Source organism: Lathamus discolor, chromosome 2, assembly GCF_037157495.1.
Source record: "Lathamus discolor isolate bLatDis1 chromosome 2, bLatDis1.hap1, whole genome shotgun sequence".
Lineage (NCBI taxonomy): Eukaryota > Metazoa > Chordata > Aves > Psittaciformes > Psittacidae > Lathamus > Lathamus discolor.
Window position 1 is genome coordinate 22,994,629 of NC_088885.1, and position 22,152 is coordinate 23,016,780.

General features: G+C 42.5%; 1 long non-coding RNA gene across 1 annotated transcript in view; it reads right to left on the reverse strand.

Annotated features, from left to right (window-relative positions):
• Window positions 1-21,226, reverse strand: part of LOC136009138 (uncharacterized) — a 39,436-nt gene extending 18,210 nt beyond the window's left edge. Inside the window, exon 1 of the long non-coding RNA XR_010610353.1 lies at window positions 21,075-21,226. This is a non-coding gene — a long non-coding RNA (uncharacterized LOC136009138). The remainder of the gene's footprint in view (window positions 1-21,074) is intronic.
• Window positions 21,227-22,152: the final 926 nt, after the last annotated feature.

Sequence of the window (22,152 nt, forward strand, 5' to 3'; positions counted from 1 at the left end):
TTAAAGCTGTACCTGTACAGCTTTAAATTAAACCTGCACCTGTACAACTTTAAATTAAACCTGCCAGGGACTGCTCTTGGCCACTGAGGCCAGCCAGCACAGTACGACCTGCATCTATGCTACCGGCCACTCTTCTCTTCCAAAACCATGTGGCTGCCTCCGGTCTGGTCACTGGCAACAGCCCACGCTGGTGCCCAAGCACTGCCTGCAACCCACTGGGAGGGCTGCTGCCTGCTTGGACCAGGTACCAGCACAGATGACCAAGTTCCCGTCCCAGGGATTTTCCCTGCCACTGTGTTTTGACTCAGACGGACACAGACAAGGTGTCTGCACAGAGTGCAACATGCACTGAAGATCTTCGCTTAGGTTATGGCACAGAAGGATTTGGAGTTTATAGGCTCAGCTGAATGACAGTCTGCTGCCTTTGCAAAGGACATTTCAGAAAAGCATTTACACATATGCTTAGCTATAAATCAGCTGAAATGGTGATAAGCAAGCTGTTTCCGTCCTTCACCACAGCAAAATGGAAGGCCAGTAGAAAATGCAGGTCTTCAGGATGCCTCCAGCAGCCTTGCACCACACAAGTGGTACATCTCATGGTGTCCACATGGCATATAACCAGAACTTGCTCCACTTTGACAATGAAGGTGGTGGCCCTGCAGGTTTGTCATACACCTCCACTGACTTGACATATCTCCCAGTGACTTGGTAACTCTTCAGAGATGAGGAAACTGAGAAACCACTGAAGAATACAACAGCCACAGCTACTGTGAGCAAGGATAGTTATGCATAGCAGAGTTGTGATTTTTAATAGACCAATAATGACAGCTGGCAATAACAGGCTCAAAAAATAATTAAAAATAAAAGACATGTCCAAAAGCTTATCTGCTGTTTTTCTGACTACCATTTAAGCTAGTAACAGGTATTGCCTCCTCCTTTCTATTTTGCTTACACCAGTCTAGCTGCTACTGTTAAAATTATTTTTGCTCTCGGCAGAGGAGCGAATCACCTAAAAGAACCAAACCTGCTGCTTCTAGGCATGATGTAAACTTCTTCATAGCACTGTTAGAGTAATCTGCCTACCTTTCCATGGTGTAATTGCCGAAACCAGAAACTGAGGACTAACCAGCACAAAAAGCTATCAAAAGACACATGGCTAAAGTAGGGGGTAACTTCCTAAGCCATTGTGTGAGCATCATGTCTGCAGTTAGCATAACAAAGTCATACTGGTTGGACAGACGCAAGATTACGTTAGATCAGATCAAATCAGATTTGATTAGATCACAATTAATTCAAAATGTTTGCTTTATCCCTTGACAGGGGTCTTGCTCTCATGCTGGGATTTTAGGAAGCCCTGAAATATCTTGAATGGTTAGAAAATATAAATACATTTGCATTCTGTCCACAGTTTGTGATTTTGTTATTGTTAAAGATTTAAGAGGTGTCCTGTTCAGGACAGATGTACTGTATTACCAACACTGTTGGAAGTGCTAAATGACAATGTCACATGGATAGCTTCTAGCTAGGAAGGAGAGATGAAGTTTAAAAGGATAAATAAACACTGCATGTTTAAAGATTCTCACAGTAAAAAAATAAATACCTTCTGAACAATTCCTTTCTCAGGATATGGATACCTAATGTTCCCAACCCAAAATAGCTGCTACTCTTCTGTTCTGAAGGCTGTTAGACATGAGTTTTGCATACCCTAGAAGTCTGAATGCACCAGTGAATGCACAATTGACTTCCCCTGTGTTTAGCATTGTGCAGAGTAAGTGCCGAGTTCTTACTTACTCGGTAATGGGATTGCTCAGCCTCCTTTTGCCATAATTTTCTTCTGCTGAAATAAGGGCTTGAGTACAGACACTTGAGGTTCTTAGGAGTCCTGGAGGCTCTCACACCCCTTTGTGCATGTGAGGGGAAATACCACCCCTCCTGGTTTTTGTATGGGAACATTCAATGGAATGTTGAGGGAAATGGCAAACTGAACACATTTCTTCTCATTAGGTGAAGTAGGAACACTGAGGTTTCTCAAGAAAGTCTGCTTTATATACTTACACAACTGGAAAGCTTTAATTGCTATATATACACATGTGTAATAGCTTCATTCTTGAGCTCTCCTTATCTCCTAATCCTTCTAAAGCTTTTCCAGAGTTAAAAAGGGAATGGTTTCAAGGTCCATCCACAAACCATGGCTTGTACCAGGGGAGGTAAAGTGGCCATTAGATGCCTCTACAGAAAAGTGGTTCATTCCACTTTCATTCCACATTCCTTCATTGGACAGGGCTGGAAGGTCTCTCAAAGTTTCTCAGGCTCCCCCACTGTCTACATTGTGAGAGGGTATCACAAAATCAGCTTAGGCATGACTCAAAAGGTAAAGCAAAATATATTGTCCAAACACCACTGATGTACAGTGATGGAGCCACTTAATCAAGTCATCAGTGGGCTCAGGTTTATCCTGAAGGCATATCAGATTCAATCAGCTTCCTAACTGCTATTGCTTTTTACAGATTTCTGTAAATCAGAGGAATTAGGCCATGATGATGCTGAGACTTTTCTTTTGGGAGGTGCCTCTCCCATTGTTTGAAAAGTTAACTGCATGGAACACAGTGTTTCCTCTGTTCTTGGTAACCCATGGTCACAACCACAGATTTAACCGAGTTTTATATGCAAAGGCACATTGCATTTTTGTGCTGAAAATAATCAGTTAGACCTAATAACAGAAAAAAAAATGAGCCCAGTTTAGGGTATTTCTGCGTTTGCAGTGATCCATCATTTATTGATATTGGAATGGATAAGGCAGACTGCATCGTTACTCAACAACATTTGAGAGGAGAAACCACTACTGGGTTGGCACACCTGAAAACATCCATCCTCGCCTTTTCAAGCCCACTGCAGAACCACAGTTGTGGCTTTTGTACCATTCTAAACAATTTATTTTCTCATGAAAAAGATATGGAAGAGGGATGTGAAGGCTAACACCATTCGGGACACTAGTAAGGGCTAGTAAGCAATGTCAAGAAGCTTCATCTGGACTCCCTCCCCATAACCTCCTGGCCTGCACAGCTTGGTCCACGTCCAGTGGACACCTACATAGAGCTCTATCATCCATGCCTCATCTTTACTGATGCTAGTCATCTTGAGGAATTGTGTATTTAATACCATTTCCATGGACTTAGCTTTGTCTGCAACTCTCGCATTGTCTTGGATAATAGGATAAATATTTCTTGAGATGCATTTGACTGTTTTTGCATGTCCTGGTGAAATACTGCTGTCACATTCTCCCCTCTATCTCTTCTGTGTACGGTCCCAGGAGCACTGAAGAACAGCAGCAATGACAGAGGTACAGATACAGAGATGAAATATGGTCATCTCAAAATCTGGCATAGCTATTGTCTATTGACATCACAGAGGCTGCTTCCAATGAGTGTGCAAAGGATTTCAGATATGACATTTTAAAAGCAGAAGCAAGAAGCTTTAAACTATAATGTGTCACTAACACAGCTAAAGCAGTCCGACAGCCCCCAGAAGACATGAGGCAGCCTAGGTGCTCCAGCTCAGGTGCTTTCCTTGGTCTCTGCCTGACAGCTGCAGCCCCTGAGCCTCGATAGACACAGCTTCTAAGGGGAGATGTTACTGGGAATGTTTTTCTTACTTTATCTCTGCTTTAAGACAAAAGCTTTGCCTTAAGCATTTATGTTGGTAGAAGGCAGGTTTCCCTTAATTTTGCCTTAGGTGAGGATACCAACTGCTACATTTCAGAGGCAGCGGATCCGTGACCTGGGTCACCACAACAGCGCTGGTTTAAGGCTATTTTGTCATGACTGTGCTTCTAAACTCCAGTGGCATAGCTAAAGCCCAAGAGGCACAGAAGCCTGGCCCTAAGTAAATGAAGAGACTATGAAAGGCAAATTAATCACCCATTGGCACTGGCAACATGGAATAAGGCCACAGCAAAGCTAAACTCTAGACTGATAGTGCTTCTTTAGGTGGTTCATGTTTAAGAAAAGACATGCTGAAACTGATGCTGTGCTATGCTCCATTTACTTTTAATAGAAGTTATTTCACAGCTCTTTCAAGCCGTTTTGTTACAAGGCTGCACCTAGGGAAAAGGAAAGCAAAATCCAATAGAAAAATGGCCAGGATCTAAAGACAGATGTGACATGTAGTTTAACATCTGGTTCCAACACACCTATGAAGCCAGGTCTTCTCTCAGTTGCTCTGAACCTTGGTCTAAACCTGGAAGTGGTAACCATGCCAGAGAGCAGTCTTGTTTTTCATAGGTGAATATACCAGGAAGATCTCATTTGTAAATGATATAATATTTGCAGTGCAAGGTGAATTTATTTCCTCTCCTCAAATGGAGTCACCAAAAGATTTTTAAAGCCTGTATTCTGACCTGAGTCTCAACAAGGAGGCATATTACTTTAGCTATGCCAATTGACCTTATACTCAATACACTCCAGCAGTTTGAGCACCTTGTAAACTAGATTTTTAGCAACAGAGGGCTCTTTAGTTTGCAGACTCCTCACACAATGCTACAGCTGAGGGAAGATGCTTTTGGAAAATACCCACTGAACAAGACTGGATTAGCAATGTCCACTTTCACAGTATGCTTCACTTGCAAATGTATCACAGTTTCAGAGCCCTCTGGCCATGTGCCCCCCTCCATCCCCTGGCTAGAGTTGGAGGTGGAGCATGAGGTCTAAATCAGATCTACCCATGGAGGAGGTTTCCACTCCAGCCCCACTGGGCTAGTGGAGACAAATCCCACTGCTGCAGCAGAAGTCTCTGCTCCCTTGGTTGTGCCAAATCCTGCTTCAACCCATGTGTTAACTGAGGAGGTAGAAACCATTAGTGAAAGACTGGGAGAAGGGACACTTAAGTCAGGTTTTGGTTTTGCTTTTTTTTTTCCCAAGCAATAGGCAAATTGGTGGCTTTAATTCAATCTATGCACACAATCTTTACAATAGGGAAGGTAATGAACTGAAAATATACTCAGTTTTTCTCCTCAAAGCTTTAAATCAAGAACATACCTGAAAAACGCGCACTAGTTCAAACAGATATTAGAAGCTTCTGCAAATTAATATTGCTCTGATGTACCATTTTAATGTAAGAGGAACTAGTGGGTATGGAGAAACCTTACTTCTCTGATGCTAAACCAGTTTCTGCAACATTGAAGATGTGTGCTGATGAAGCATTGAGAAAAACAATTGTGAATTTGCAGGTAATGGCTGAAGAGGTCCATCCTAAACCCCTGGCAGTGAACATGAAGTGCAATGAGCCTAATGCTGCTGTAACTTGCTCCTTCAGAAGAAACCAGACAGCTGAACTTGCCCCACTTGAGATGCCTCTCAGCCACGCTGGACTAATTTCTGAATTTGATCTCTTACCCCAAGCTCAGCACAGAGCTGAAGGGTTTGAAGACTGGACAAAATTACCTGCAGAGAGTTCAGAAACTGAACTACCCCAGCAATGTGTGTGGGGTGGCATGGAGGGATGTTCATACAGCAGGATGTTTCAGTTTTATTACTGGTTTCAGTTAAAAGGTTACGAGTGGGTGTAGAACTTAGATTTGAGAAAGCTTGCCTTGTTCCTTTTCTTTCGTTATTCAGCAATAACCAGTAGGAATATATTGCTTTATAGAAGATTCTGAAACTTGTAAGAACTTTACATCTGTAACGGAGTAGTAATGGGAAAAGACCAGTAATGGAGGGGAAACAAAAGGACAGATTTCAGCCCTCCTTTCTCTTTAAGATAATTCTCATTGCGCTCTACTCTGGCTCACACTTCCTTGGGTAGGTCCCAGCCATTCTTCTTGGCTCATTCCCACCTTTCCCTCTCAACCTCTGAGCTCCCTTACAAAATAAAGCACTTTCTGATGACATCAAGCACAGTGATGGGTTTCCACAATAGTAAGCATTTAGTTATTTCAGAAGCCAACTTTCCAGGTCCCATGACCTCCACATCGAGCTGCTTAGTAGATGTTTCCTCAGTTATGTTTCAAAAGGTTGCTTTTGTATCAAAGGGAAGTTTTCAAAAGAAAACAAAGCTTTAATGGCATTGCAAAAGCTCTTCAGAGTTGTGGATATCTTCAATCACCAGTCCCTCAAAGATACAAGGATACTCAGAAAGCACGTCCAGGCAAAATGAATCATGATGACAGACTGAAAGGGTAGCAGGACTAGCATTAAACTAGAATCTGGATTATTCAAAACTCTGGGCTAGAAACTAGCTGTTCACAGACGCTTTCAGAGTCAAACAGCAGTGAAACCAGTAAAGGACTTGCTTTGGAAAACAGAAACACAACATCAAAACTATTGCAGTCAGAAGGAAGCCCATATATTGAGGAAAATTCGCAAAATTTGGGGTTTGGTGTCTCTTCCTTTTTTTTTTTGTTTTTTTTTTTTTTTTTTTTTTTGATCTGTGCTTAAACCAGAATCGAAACCACAGAGAAAAAAATTAGTTTGAAAGTGATTTCAGCTTCCAGAAGCTTCAGAACATGACCCGAACAGATGTGGAAGCAGAATTAAACCAGTAAAAAACCCCCATTGTCAGTCTTTTTAACTTAAATTGATCCCTTGCCTAAAGGAGTCTAAACCAAAGTAGATTTTTAATATTCCTAAACTTTGAAAGTTTCCAAACCAGTTTGCCACTTTCTCATAGAGACAATGAAGTTCAGAGCACTGCTGCTTGTTTTGTCTCTGACCAGTTAAAAGACAGACCTTGCCAGAAGTTTGACTTTTTCCACAACAAAATTAGCAACAAAAACCTCCACAGATTTTTAAAGTAGATTTAAAGCAATTAGATTTTGTTGTATCAGCTAGAACAGAAGATTATCAGTAATAGCATTGCACGTTTTTTCCCCAAAATCCATTCTTCATTACCACTTATATGTATTTTGGCTTTCTGCATGCAACAAAAGAAAAAAAAAAGAAAAAAAAAGACTATTTGGCCTCACATCCCGGGTTCTTTCAAATTACAGGGTCACTGAGAAATGAATGGAAGCAGATACCCACACAAGCCAAAGGGCTTAATGATCCTTTTGTGAGTAAGAACTGACATGAGAACATTATAAAGCCTGTCCTGGGTTAGACCGTATTTAGCTAATATCACAGACAATTAGGAAAGTGCATAAGAAGAGGAAAAGCATTCAGTGATATTTCCTGAGACTATTCTCCCAATGATCTGAAGTTCAGGGAATTTGTAAGCCAGAAGATGGGGCTTTCTCTTTAATAGGCTCAGATGGGTTTATACACTGTGCATTTGCCTGTCTCCCTTTCAAACTCATGTGCAAAAGAACATGTCCCCAGGACTGCATGCAATAAAGTCTGATCAGTAATATAAACACATACTTACTATGTTCACACAACAGCCTTGCCACCGAGTTACGACAAAATAGAATGCAATACTGGAGTGCAGGTTAACAACGTTCAAAACACATTTCTCTAAACCCTGAGACTAGAAAATTTTTATCATTCATCACAGGAGGCACAGGTGAACAGAGACACCCAATTCCTGCAAAACAGGACCTCAGTTAGAAAGTCTACAGTCTACCATGTTTTTACTTTTAATCCTTATGTATGTTTAATGCTAGATTAACACTTTGGAGAAGGGATATCTTCCTTAGAAATGCACCAGCCTTAACACTTTAAGGTGATCACCATAAAACATGTTTTTAAGTAATAACAGAGCATCCTCAGCCTATCTCCGGAGAAAGAGGCAATGAGAAAATAGGGAAAACTGAAAGTCATCTTAATGTATCCTACAGCAGTGACACAGAAAGATCATGTAGCTCAGACCCTCACAGCTAATGTTAATGGGTTGAAGATTAGCACAAAGGAAAAACAAGAAGTATTGAGCTCTAAGGCAGGAAAATGAAGTTCAAAAGAAATTTCTAAGTGCTGCAGGTGATGGGTATACAGTTTAAAAGTGGTCTTTGCAACCAGGTGACCTGAACAGCACCAGACACATGCATTAAGAGAGTGGTACTCAAGAACCCCTTTGACGGGTTGGTCAGCAATGCTCCTCATGCTTTTCATAGAGAGTAAAAGCCACAGCAGCTGGGTGCACGCCAGAGCTGTACTGTTCTGTGCCATACAGGCAAGGCAAAACCAAGGTAAAAGAGGGGGGAGGAAGGGAAATCATTAACCCCAAATGTAAACCATTTACAAAACAATATGTTAAAAATCCTGGTGTTAAAAAAAGCTGACAGAAACCACATCTCTTTCAACTGGCAGCATACCAAAATGTTTTTAAAACTCATCGGAGAAGTGCAAACCACAAAGGGGACCCTGCTGCTTGCGAACTGGAAGGGAGCTCATACTTCTCAGGATGTGACTGATTTCAGCCCTCTTGCATGTGAGCACACTTCCCACGAGCCCAAGATAGGAATCTCTGCAACTGATACAGCCAGGACCAGTCCCTACAACTGCCCGATTGCAAATCCAAAGTGAGCTTTCAACCACGTGGTGCCCAGTGGCTTTCCTCCTAGTCAGTGACGAGATGATGTTCAGAAGATGTAGGTTTTAGGCCATCAGTGGTGACCTCAGCACCTCTCACATTTCAGGCAGGGCTGGAGCTCCCCATGGGCACAAAACAGGATGATGTGGTCCACAGCAGTCCCAGGGCACCAGTGCATGCCATTTCAGCTATATGGAAGTGTTGGCTTTTTCCATGGCTTTTTCCCTTTCCTCCTTAAAGCTGCTCCCAGCAGGAGTATGTAAACCTAGGGGTGTGCAGTCTGCTGTAAAGGCTAAGCCCTGACAGGCGACCCAGAGCTGGGTCTCAGCTTCACTTACCACAGCTGTGATTTCATGGTATAGAATCATAGAACGGTTAGGGCTGGAATGGACCATAAGGTCATCTAGTTCCAACCCTCCCTGCCATGGGCAGGTCTGACGTGTTTGGTGGCAACACTGGGGTGGTGAGCTGCAGCCTCCCTGGTCTGCTGCTCCTCTGCCACCCTCACAGCTCCTGGGGCAATTGGAACTCATCTGCAGGGCTGGCAGAGTCCTCCTCTGCCCTTCCCTAGTGACCACACAACAAGGTGGTTGGGGGGAAGGAGCAAGCCCCAGCTGCAGAGCCACATTTTGGCAGACAGTGTGGCCAAGGCCAGCCATCACCACAACTCCCATCAGTCCAGACGCTGCTGGTCTTTGGATGTGCTCGGCAAAGGGACCCATGGCCAGATCGGCCTTCCTCTGCAGGTTCCCACGCATACTAGCAAAGCTGATGAACAACAGAGGATGCTCTGCTAGGGCTGTCAGAAACAAACAGCACAATTACCCTCTGTCGGATTGCTTCAAATTGCAAACAAAAGATGACAAACAAAACACACAACAGATCCCCCATCCAGGCCCGCAGGGCAATCATGAGGAGGCTGACAATGGCAGGGCCCCTCCAACCGTGTGCCAAGGACACTCACCCCTAAGGACAAGCACACTCTGCTGCTTCGAAGAGCCCTTGGCTGCCCACCAGCCCTTTTGTCTAGCACGTATGGAGCCCATCCATGCTTGCAGACCACGCTGGCTATGCCAAAACTGCATCTACCACCAGCCTTCTTGCCAAGAGTTCAGTGCCTCTTCCCACTGCAGTCTAAACCCTCCAGTACCAGCTCCTGCCTGTGCACCTCCTCCTTCCCCGGGAATAGAAACGCCTGAGCTGGATGTGACACGGCGTTAGCACCTGGCACCCAGAAATGAGTCAGCAAGTCCCTTGCCCCCCCACCCCGCCGCTGTCACCGCCTGGTTGCCAGAAACGCAGAGCGTTTCCAGATCACCCCAGCAAAAATGTGACTCTGAGCCTCAAGAGTGGAGGAGCACACAGCTAAAGGCAGCACTGTGCTCCCCAGGGCAAGGCTTCACAGGGGTAGAATGGAACCTGAGATCACTTTCTATCCAACACCAATTTGACCACCAAAGCTCTTCAGTTGGATGCTGTACGTCCATGCAATTACTGACAGTTATTCACTGTAAGCTACTACCATAAACTGCCCTGCAGCACCGCTTTTTCTTAAAAACCCACACAAAACAGAAACACAAGTTTTTGACTTAATAGTAAAATCACTGCTCTTCTCACACCTAAATATGAAGACGCGGTGGCCAGGGCTGATAGGATTAGGAGATTAAGGTTGGTCTGGCTGAGTACTGGGGCACTTGAGGACTTCTCCAAAATGCTAACCTAATCCCTCAAAGCTTCTAAGCAGCACATGAAGACCAAAGAAGAGAACACAATTTCTGTAAGATGTTGCTGTGAGAGAAGCAGGAAACACCGGAAGAACAGGTTTTCTCTGCATACTTCAACATGTCCACTTCCATACCATGAGGAAGTCCCCCACAGAAAGGCTTTAAGTTTAAATGTTCCATCAGTGCGCAACAGTTCATCAACTTTTATAGGACTTGAAGGAACACAGCTAATGGCCCCTGTAATATGGGTTTACCAAATGAGGGACACTTTTTCACTTGATTATGAGGAGCTAGGAGCAAATGTTCACATTACTATAATTTATCAGGCATATAAGCTCTGTTTTAGAGACAAATGCAAATATAAATACTCTGATAAAGAGCCTAAAGTTTGAAATGAGCATTTTGGTCCATTAGCATCTACATATCATAATCAATACGTGTTGACTTTAAGCACTGTCAGCCTCCACAGATTATCATAAGTTTCACAAATGTGGCACTTCTAAAGATCTACATCCTAAAATCATGTCACTTGATAACAAGCTCAGGGTTTTGGGAAAAAAGGCAAATCAAGCAGATCCACATTCACCCATACTAATTAAACAGCCCACCCAGAATGTCTGTAGCATAGCAAAAAGCACTGTATTTCTCTGTGTAATTTCTTTACTGATTTTTTTAATGAAGTTTTTGTTGATGAATTCTTTTCTTCCTCAGTTTGTCCATTTCTCCCTGCTTACTCTCACTCAAGAACTAGTCACCCACATTGCAACTGGTCCCTCATCTAACTTAACCTGTTTTACAGACATTTAGATTTAAATTCTGCTTATTAAAACTGATTCCAAATGATAATTTTCATTTTGGCTCACACATTCACATAAATTTCGTTTCTGCAACATTAATTTCAAGCAGTCCCTGTTTGTAGCTTATGAGTAATTCTTAATTTACTTTTACCACCAGTAGAAAAAAAAAAAAAAGCCCGCTAGTTTATTCAACCAAGTCTCCATTAGTCATCATGAACCATGTAAGTAACCAAAATGGTTTTCATTTCACATACTCATTGGCTGCCAGGGTGAGGGTGGAGGTATGCAAGCTACGAGTGGGAGAAAAGAGGTTACTGAGGTTAAAAAGAGGAACCTATGACTGTGTACGCCCCTGGTACCTCTGCAGCTTATTCCCTCTTTGCATCTTACACTGGTAGGCACACAGCCAGCACTCTCACTCAAAGGTCAGTTGCTTAAGTAGCATGTTTTAGCTAATGGATGTGGTTGTACATGTGGTTTTGTTCCAACATGTGCAAGTCCAATGCAACAAAATTTGGCATATGCTTGTATTTTACCCACAATATTTACTTAACACACTTAGCTGTATTATACGGGATGTGTGTTACTAGAGGTTCCCCTAAATTTGTGATGAATTCATTTATGCCTAACATACATGCACAAAGGCAAACACACCCAAACACATGCATATAATATATAAAATATATTAAAGATGTGGCTCTCCCCCCCATGTTTTCCCCTGAGCATTATCTGTATGGAGAGCTCTGCATGGCTGAGAAGTCACGCTGACACCACAGGCTTAAGGCCCTGGCCTGTCTGAGCTCTGCACAGTCTGAGAACCAGCAAACAAAAGCAAGGCAATTCAGGGCACGCTCAAAGTTATCCTGCCAGTTCTGTCATCTTCCTACAATAAATTGGTCACAGTCTTCAATATGCTGTGTGTCTCTGCTGCTGTCCCAAAGCATGGGTCTTGCTTTTGCAGAATATCTCTGGGCAAGATACTCATTGCCCTCCTGCAACCTCAGTGTCACCCACTGGAGACGCTATGATCTGAATTCATTGCTTTCTTCAGAGCCTTGCATGGAGGGGCTCCATGTGATGGTGACCTGCTCCTTTTTGACAGGCAGATCAGATGGTGGCTGCAGCTGCATCAGCCAAGAGAGGTGCCAGTCAAGGCTGTCTCTCACGGTAGGGTCAACCAACTTGTGTTGGTTGGAGGGACAGTTTTATTTCAAGATCAGCTGACATACTCACTCAGTACTAGCCCTAGCAGCACTCAGGGCTGTCTTCAAGCCCCATCCCACCCCAAAACACACAAACAGCAGCACAGTCAGCCCAGAGACTAGTCAGCACTCCCACAGAAACCTGTGGGAGGCACTCAGCTGGAAGGGCTGCCCCCATGGAAATCTCCACCTACACTGGAAAGAAGGGGCAGAGGCTGTCTTTTCCTTTTTTGCCTTTCCTCATACTTTTTCACAGCTCATCTCTGGTGATCTTTGTTCTTTCCCTGTTTATAATTAGGGAGTGGAAAGCACTTAGTGCCTTCCTGGTTGTTCATACTCTAAAGCAACACTTCAAGAACAGAGATAGAGCTGAGATGCAGGCCATTTCAAAACCAAATTAACCAGCAGCCCTATTTACTGCACCTGTCCCTGAATCTCCCCTAATAATGTTTGTGGTTTTGCATCACATTTTCCCATGTTAAAAAAGATAATATTAAAATTATCTTTTGTTGCCAGTTGAACAACCGCAAACAAATGGGCAAATCTGACTAAGAGGTTAAACAGAGAAAACAATGGAAATGTGTATGCACCAAAGACTGTCAACAGGCGGACAGAAAGAACTGGAAAGACAGAAAAAAAATTCTTTAAGCTCTTGTAACAACAAAATGTCAAAACCAAACAAATAACAGACAGAAGTGGGAGCTAAGTGTTGAACATGCCTCGTTAAGAGTTTAGCAAACAAAGCACTCCAGCTATCCTGCGGCTTCCAGAGAGCTTGCCCCTACAATACCCCCAGCACCAAAACTGTGATGGGTTTCAGAGATCTCCTGGCAAAGGTGCTGCTCTTCATAAAAGCAAGTAGTGACAGGACAAGGGGGAATGGCTTTGAACTGAAAGAGGGAAGATGTAGATTAGATATTAGGTAGAAATTCTTCCCTGTGAGGATGGTGAGGCACTGGCACAGGGTGCCCAGAGAAGCTGTGGCTGCCCCATCCCTGGCAGTGTTCGAGGCCAGGCTGGGTTGGGTTTGCAGCAACCCTCACTAGTGGAAGGTGTCCCTGCCCATGGCAGGGGAGTTGGAACTGGATGAGCTTTAAGGTCCTTTCCAACCCAAACCATTCCATGATTTTAGGATGGCTATCAGGTATCCTTCCTCCTGCCCCTCTCCTCCAACCATTGTTAATACATCTCCTCCAATTTTAAGACAATTTGACTGAAATTCTGTCCTAACATTCAGATGCTGGCATATGTAGTGACTTTATTTTTTTTTTAATCCCCTTTTTTATGTTTTTATGATCTAACCTAGAATAGGTTATGAACTTCCTGGCTTCTGTGGGTTAGATAGGAAACTCAATGTTTCTATTTTGATGTAGAATGCAGTAATTTTTGTGGTCATACTTATCATAGCTGAGCTAAACTCAACAGGAAATGGCATTTCTATTTGCCAAGTGGCTCAGAGTACATATTCCACAACTACAGTGTAGAAATAACTGATTGACTGATGGGAAACACATGGAGGCCAATTTAGACAGAAAGAATTGGCAGGTGATATGCCGGTGGTACAGGTACAAATCATACCAAGAAAATACACTGCTGCCTTGTATTCGGACATTTGTACAATGTCAGGACCAGCTACAAAGTCCTGGTTAACAAACTGAGGTTGTTTTTGTGCCTAGGGAAGGAGGCTTCAGAAGGGAGACCTCCGTAAGGAAGCTTAGAGCTTGCCCTCTGGTTTATTTCTTCTCAAGTAGCTGTCACAGAGGATACTTATTTGTCATGGTCATTCTAAGATGAAGGCATAGTTACTGAAAATCCATCCTAAGGAGTCAGAAAATGCCCATTTATACATTTACTTGTTTTCTAGGAAAACTCACATGTCTACATGCAGCAAGGGGACTGTGGGACTGCTGCAGCTTGGAACTTGTAAAGGACAGAAGACTGCAGGTAGCACAATAGGTCCCTTCTGTCCCTCAGTCCAGGAAACTGTGACAAGGATACTAGAAACCAGATATGGTTTGGGTGGGTATGGAGCCGGGTCTTGAGCTGCAACATTTTGAGGGCAATCTGTGAGAAATGGTGCTGCCCACCTTGCACTGACCCCAGGGAGGTTCTGGCCTCACCTTGCCACTTTTAAAAGGGAACAATTCTCTAAGCTTGTCCTCCGTGGTCTGTAGCATCATGATTAAACTCAAAGACAAATATAATCTGATAATGACAATACCATTGGAGGTTTATCTCATTCTTACTCTGTTCAACCACACTCATTCTTTCTCTGATATACTACAGTTCTGGGACCTCAGGAACTGCCTGTGCCTCCTTGCTTCGGTAGGCGGGGAGTGCAAGGGGCACCTGGGGCTGTAGTACAATAATGCTCCTCATTTGTCCCTTTCTGAGCTAAAACTCCCTTTTCTGAACTTGGAAGTCTTGCTCAGTATGAGGATCTTAGGAGGTTCTGTGCAGCCCTTTTTAGGTTTTATCTGGGTTGATACCTTGCTTTAAGGGCGAAGGACTTGACAGGCTTGAAAGTGTTGTGAAAAGTTGAAGCCCACTTTCTATCAGGCAATTCTTTATTCATAGCAATAAAAGGTAATACTGAATATTAGCCTCAGCAGGGGAGACTGTTAGAAGAAAGGTTTCCATTTGTGCATGCCGTGTATCTGGCAGCACCTCATGTACTGTCAATTTCAAGTTCCCCCACCCCAGCCGCTCCGTCAGCTTTGCCCACCATTCATGTGGCTTCACACAGCAACAGGGGAGAGAAATATGTATTAAAAATAGGAAAATGTGACTGCTAACATCCCAACCTTGACAGGAGAAAATCAGAGGGTAACAAATCTCCAACACTACACAACTTAATTTTGCAATGACAGTCTTCTAAATCTTCCTTTTCCCCCATACAATCCCTCTGTTAAAGGAAACCTGTGGTATCCCAGGGGTGTTTCATGTCCTGACCAATTAGTGCAATTTGATTGCCACATCATAACCACAGTTAAAAGGACCCCCAGGGAATAGATTCCTCTCCAAGAATGATGACAGGCATTGGGCAGCAAATTTAACTTGCATAGCCAGGGCCAGTTTTGTTTGCAATAGCACACTCTACACTAGTGTTTGCTGATCTCAAAATACAGCCATCTGATCCACTTATGAACTAGCTTCTGAAGGACCATTTTGGCCTATTAAAACACATCAGCTTTTTTCAGCCTTAATATACTGGTGGCACGGCAGCTAGTTGATCAAAATCAGATATTCCTGGGTAAATGCTTACACAGAGAGTCATAGAATACTTTGGGTTGCAAAAAACCTTTAAAGGTCATCTAATCCACCCTCCCTGCAATGAGCAGGGACATCTTCAACTAGATCAGGTTGCTCATCTGAACTGACCTTGAATATCTTCAGGGATAGGGCATCTATGATGTCCGTGGGCAACCTGTGCCAGTGTTTTACCACCCTCATGTAAAAAAAAAATTTCTTCCTTGCATCCAGAACAAATCTCCCTTCTTTTAGTTTAAAACCATTACCCCTTGTCCTATTGCAACAGGCTCTGCTAAAGTGTTTGTCCCCATTTTTCTTATAAGCCCCTACTGAAAGGTTGCAATAAGGTCCCCCTAAAGCCCTCAAGTCCAGAAGAGGGCCACGAGGATGATCAGGGGGCTGGAGCATCTCCCAGACAAAGACAGGCTGAGGAAATTGAGGCTGTTCAGCCTGGAGAGGAGAAGGCTGCTTGGAGACCTCATAGCAGCCTTCCAGTGTCTGAAGGGGGGCTACAAGGATTTTGGAGAGAGACTCTTCATCAGGGACTGTAGTGACAGGAAAAGGGCAGTGGCTTTAGGCTTAAACAGGGGAAGTTCAGGTTAGATATAAGGAAGAAGTTCATTACTGTGAGGGTGGCGAGGCACTGGAACAGGTTGCCCAAAGAAGTGGTAAATGCTCCATCCCTGGCAGTGTTCAAGGCCAGATGGGACAGAGCCTTGGGTGACATGGTCTAGGGTAAGGTGCCCCTGTCCATGGCAGGAGCTTGAAACTAGATGATCTTAAGGTCTTTTCCAGCTCTTAACTATTCTATGATTCTCTTCTCCAGACTGAATAGCCCCAGCTCTCTCAGCCTTTCCTTATAGAAGAGACGTTCCACCCCTCTCGTCATTTTTGTGGCCCTCCTCTGGACCCTCTCCAGCAGGTCTGTCTTTCCCATGTGGAGGGCTCCAGAGCTGGATGCAGTACCCCAAGTTGGGTCTCATCAGAGCAAAACAAAGCTGCAGAATTACCTCCCTCAACCTACCAGCCATGCTTATTTTGACATAGCCTCAAGATACAGTTGGTTTTCTGGGCTGCAATTGCACACTGCTGGGTCATATCCAGCTTTTTATCTACCAGTACCCTCCAGTTCTTCTTGGCAGGGCTGATCTCAGTCCTTTCATCCCCCAGCCTGTATTAATACCAGGCATTGCCCCAACCCAGGTGCACTTGCCATGTTAAACCTCATGATGTTCTCATAGGCCCACTTCTTGAGCTGATGCAAATCTTTCTGGATTTTGTCCCTCAGGTGTGTCAACTGCACCACTCAGCTTTGTTCCATCTTCAAACTTACTAGGGTGCACTCAATCCCACTGTCCATGTCGTTGATGAAGATATTTAACAGTACTGGTCCCAGTACAGACCTCTGAGGGACTCCACTTTTCACTGATCTCGACTTAGACACTGAGCCATTGACCTTCTGGATGCAACCATCCACCCAGTTCCTCAGCAGTTCAGCCAAACCTGTATGTAATCAGTTTAGAGAAAAGGATGCTGTAGGGGACTGTACAAAAGGCTCTACAACAAACATCCATTAGAAACGCAAGATATGTGTCTAGGAGAAGCAATTGCTTTAGGCAAAGTCTAGAAGCTCAGAAATACAACACTATAACTCTCCTCAACCACCTGACCTGACATGCAATTTGTACAGCAATGTGATAAACCAGATGGGTAAACTGACCCCTCGGGGGGAACCAACTAGAAAAAAAAAAAAATGCTATATTGATTGTGCTGGGACTTTGTTCCAGGTAATTGTGTTCCTGTGCTTGAAGCCATACCAGGACAATCCCAAGAACAGCATGGGAGTAGCAATGAGGCGTTGGAAGTAGGGACGGCTTTGATGTCCCTGCTGCTGAACATGCAGGCTGCCCTTGGTTACACTACTAGACACTGCAGCAGCTTCACTGTGACTTGACGCAGTGTAAATGGATCAGCATATACACCATCATTTTAAAATCCAGAAAAAAAACAGCTTGTCAAGAATTTTTTTGGACAATGCCTCGTATCACAGGATGCCAATTTGTGGACACTAAACTTTTCATGGAGATCTTCTGGCTTGGTGAAACTACCTACTCTTCCATTGTTCTAAAGTCCTCAGCATTTTCTGTTACAAGCAGCTACATACCAATTAGCTGTAAATTAAATTAAGCAGATTCTGCTTGCCTTGTTGAGAGAATCAATATTATTATCATTCTTGTAATTTCTCTTTTCCATGTCACCTTAATGGTGGCCACTGTGGCAACGTTATTAAGTGTTATGTTGGTGATTTTAAGTCTTTGATATCTTTTTTGTATGAAGAAAGAAATCCATCTGCCCTTTTTGATCCCGAGCTTCCCTTTGTTTCTCACATTTCTTGTCTTTGTAAATCTGCTTATTAACACTTTCATTATATTGCCCTATATTCAACACTGTCTCAGTCGCACTTCTGCTGAAAGTCTTATTCACACTTTTGTCTTCTCCAGGCTTGATTATTGTAATTTTCCATCTCCATGGCCTTTGCCAGGAATTTGCTTTCTTTAGAAAGCACAAGAAAGATAAAATAACAACTCACACTTTGTGTTGTAGAGAACAGGAAGAATAAGATGATAAAGAAGTTACAAATGCGAGTTCTCAGCTTGCTTTAAGGGGCTGTACCATAAGCTCCTCAAGGCACAGCAGTGGGTAGTGCTGCAGCCAAAATAAACAGTGTACTTTTGCTTTTACTTTGAGCTATTCCCTGGAAACAAAGTTTGCCCGTTTCTCACTGCCCAGCTCGAGCACCCAACCCTTATTCATCATTACACACCATTTGTGTTGAAGACCATAGTGCAGATGAAACTGAAGTATTTTGATTGGTAAAGTTTCTGTCTCAGAGACAGATTATAGTTTCGAATCTGCCAATAGGATGGCAGAGGCCAGATACCAGATACACAGCATCCTGAGAAATACAGTGCCTATGGGGATGTGGGTCCACATACAGCTGTGTATACTGTGATGCCCCAGGTTATGGACATGTTCCTGTTGAAGGTAATTCTCAGGCATCATTATGAGCAAAACAACCAAGAATAGGCCTGTATACTGTTGCCACAAATTGCAATACACTTGAGAAACAAATAGATTAAATGTGGATTCCCACATCTACCCTAATATTCATAGGGTCTTCAAATAGTCATAACTACACAAACAGGATCATAATAAACTCATTCTTTTGCCAGCCAGAGTGGTTCCAGCATTTCAAGTCTCAATGCAGTAGATTAGACTCAACTGTGGCAGAACTGCAGAGGAGCATGGGTCAAATCCCATGCTGAAGTAAATATATTCATGAGATCTTTCAACACAGATGTAACCAAAATGGTTTACTCCTGTCTACACATAGTCCTACATTTGCAAAAGATAGTATGAGGCTATTCGTCCAGCTGAGAAGTATTTGAAATAGATTATTTATTGATTTTAAGGCTATCATATCACACAAGTTTACTTTCTGTATAACATTGCTCAGAGTCTCATAGTGTTACACCGAAATTGACTCCAGGAACATTAATTTGACTAAACAAATCTTCTAAAGAGACATTTGCACTTGGTATGAAGACACCAAGGAACTGGAAGTCCACAGCTGCTGCTGGTGGGTTCCACTAATCAATTATCCTCTTCAAAATTCAACAAAACAATGCATCTTATTTCTAGAGGAAATGTACTTGGCTTTACTTTTCAGTTGCTGAATCTTTTTACTTGTCCCCATCAATGCAGAGATACCTCTGACCTGAGCTTAGCTACACTTTAGCATTTCCAGCTAGCCATGACACTCAAGAGCTTAAAGCTTGCTTTTGCTTTCCCCACTTGAGTTAGCAACCTGCTCACTTTGCAGCAAAGCTGCCTAGTAGCCCACTGGAATGCTAACAGCCCTCCAGCACCTTCCTATGATTTTCCCCTGCGAGTCAACACCATGCATGTTTTCCAGCAGTTTGCTAGCAAAGTCTCCCAAAGCAGAGCAGACCAGGTTCCAGCAAGGCCAGGGAGCCTGGGACAGGCCCCACAGGGCCAAACGGGTCCCTTGCAATACCAAGGAAAATTGAATTGTTTGTCTGGCCTTTTGTAGTGCGATTGGTCATATATGAACAAACTTGAGCCCACTGCCCAGATCATGGTTACTGCCACTAGGAAGCTACACTTGGGAAAACTGGGACATTACACACACATAAATGAAAAGTCTATTGTTTACAGATATTACCTAGAATCTGGAAAAGGGTTCTCAGTTAGTGTTACCAGTAAATTACTTCTGTTAAGGATGCACTTAAGGATGCACTTAAAGATGCAGTATTAAACAGGCATTCAAAGAGCTAGTTCTTTTTTAGCCTCTGTTGAAATAAAATTATAGACTGCATGAAGTGCTGTTGCCTGAAAGGATTAAGAATAGTAAAAAAGTCAGTTGAAGCTAAGATTTTTTAGCCCGCCTCGTGTTCTGTAGTATTAACATAGAAATGATATGCTGTCTTACTGGATACTGTTCTGATCATCAGTATTTGTTAGAAAAATCTGTTTAATAAAAGAGAAATTTCTGTGTATTAAACATGAAAACGGCACTGTGTTGGAATTGTGCTATTTTACTAGCACCATTTTACTCTAGTCTTAGGTAACACCTAAAGTTACTTAGAAACATATGGCAAGTATACTGAGTACTGCCCAATTTTCACTCTTCTGCTTTTCCTTACATAAAAAGCAAAATATTTTAGGTCTCCCTCATCATGAGTTTTCTCCATTTACAAGGAGATTCCCTAATTAATGTAATTATTTCTTTAGAGAGCTAATGACTTATTTTATTTTGCATAGGGATCTTGCACAACAATGGAACCAGTCTGGTGGAAGATGAACATTACATCAAGGGCTACACTAAGATATAATATTGTAAGACCTGGTTGTTTTTCCTTTCTTTTCATGTAGTAGTCACACGCCACTGAAAGCGATTCATGTGTACCCATAGTGATTCAAGAACCATTTTTAACACTTAGCTCAAAATGCTACAAAATGAAAATGAAACTAAATGCTTTTGATAGCAGGTAGACTGTAGTTCAGTTAAAACCATTGTAAGAAAAACAAACAAGAAATGAGAATTATCAGCACTAAGCTACTTTGAAATCAAGAGAGCTCTATAGAATACCACAGAGGTGTGAGACAGTGCACAGAACACAGCTTCTTCTCTGTTTTTTCCCCCTCCTCATATTGGTAATATCAGGTAAAATCCTCTCTTTCTCCCTGTTATGTTTTTCCTGCCACACTATATTTGTTAATGTTTAATGAATTTTAAAGCAGCTTCACACAATCAACAATGTGTTTATAATTCCTAGCCTGTAACGGAATATTTTAGGATTCATGGTGGAAGGGAAAGTAAAAAAAATATTTTAAGGTCTTTTTCCGTCAGTTGTCCAGAAAGCAGAGTTCAGAATGTCTTTTTTCTGGGATTTAACAAATAATATAACAGTGATTTAAACTACCAAAAAGGAAATAATAGCATCAATGTCTAAGGCAAGGTTATACATGTAATATCACTACTCTATGGCAAAGAATGTTTCTGAAGAAAAAAGACTTATGCAATGAAAAATAAAATGGCATAACAAAGTACTCACACAATTTCAGGCATCAAACTGAGGCTCTTTGCATGTTCAGTGGAGAGATACATGTTCCTCCAGTGCTGCTGATTTAGACGTCACAAGAAATGACTATCATTCACAGGGGGTCCTTACTGCAAGTAAACTTTTTAATCTTCAGTTTAAAGTTAAGCAAGCCAAACATAAAATTAGCCAAAAAAAGAGAGCAAACAAAGTAATACTTTGAAAGGAAAGCCTGGGAAAGCTAAGCTCTGTTCCTGGTTTTATGTCAATTTCCCAGGTGATCTAAGTTTGAATGCAAGCTGCACTTCACTTCCACCTGCTCATCAAGGAAGGGTGTTGCTTTTCCTTTTTACACCTTGACAGGTGTCCTAAGGCTAAGCTGCAGCTATTACAATGATAAGGCTTGTATTTGTATCTAGAAAGAACTGATCCCAGGAGTGCATAAGCATAAATGAGCCATCCATTGCAAAAACTGTATGTATTTACTAATGAGTTTGTAATTACACCGCCTCCTGTGTTTCCCCATCTATTTCAGGACAGATCCCTTTCTGTGGAAGTTCTCCATTTTCATGAGAGACTTTGTATTGAGAGCGTGGGAGAATCAAACCATCAAGCTATTACTGGATGATCAAAAGCAGATCTGTTGCCAGAATTCTACAAAAGCATGTACAAGCTGATCAAATCTCTCTAAAGATGTTAGGATGTATTATTTATAAAATAATTGTGTTATGTGTGACTAGTACACATAGGTAAAGAGACTTCAGTCCTAATGAAGTCTTGCACTCTTTTGCATAAGGAGACAACTGAAGTACAAAGATGTGACTTGCCCAAAGACAAGAAACCTCAGGGATATCAAGAAAGCAAACCCAGATCTTCTGAGCTGGTCCTTATTGAGTGTCATAACCACTTCCCATCTTGTTGCTCCCCATCTTGTTGCTCAGTTTAGTTTCTCTTTTATTTCTTTGCTAATTTAGCCGTTCCCTCTCTTTTACAAGAAATCATAATTTAAAAAGTAATGTGTAAAGATGTTTCTCCTCCCCAGATTGTACCCCTGCCCTCAACAAACCATATGACCATGATTACCTACTTCTTG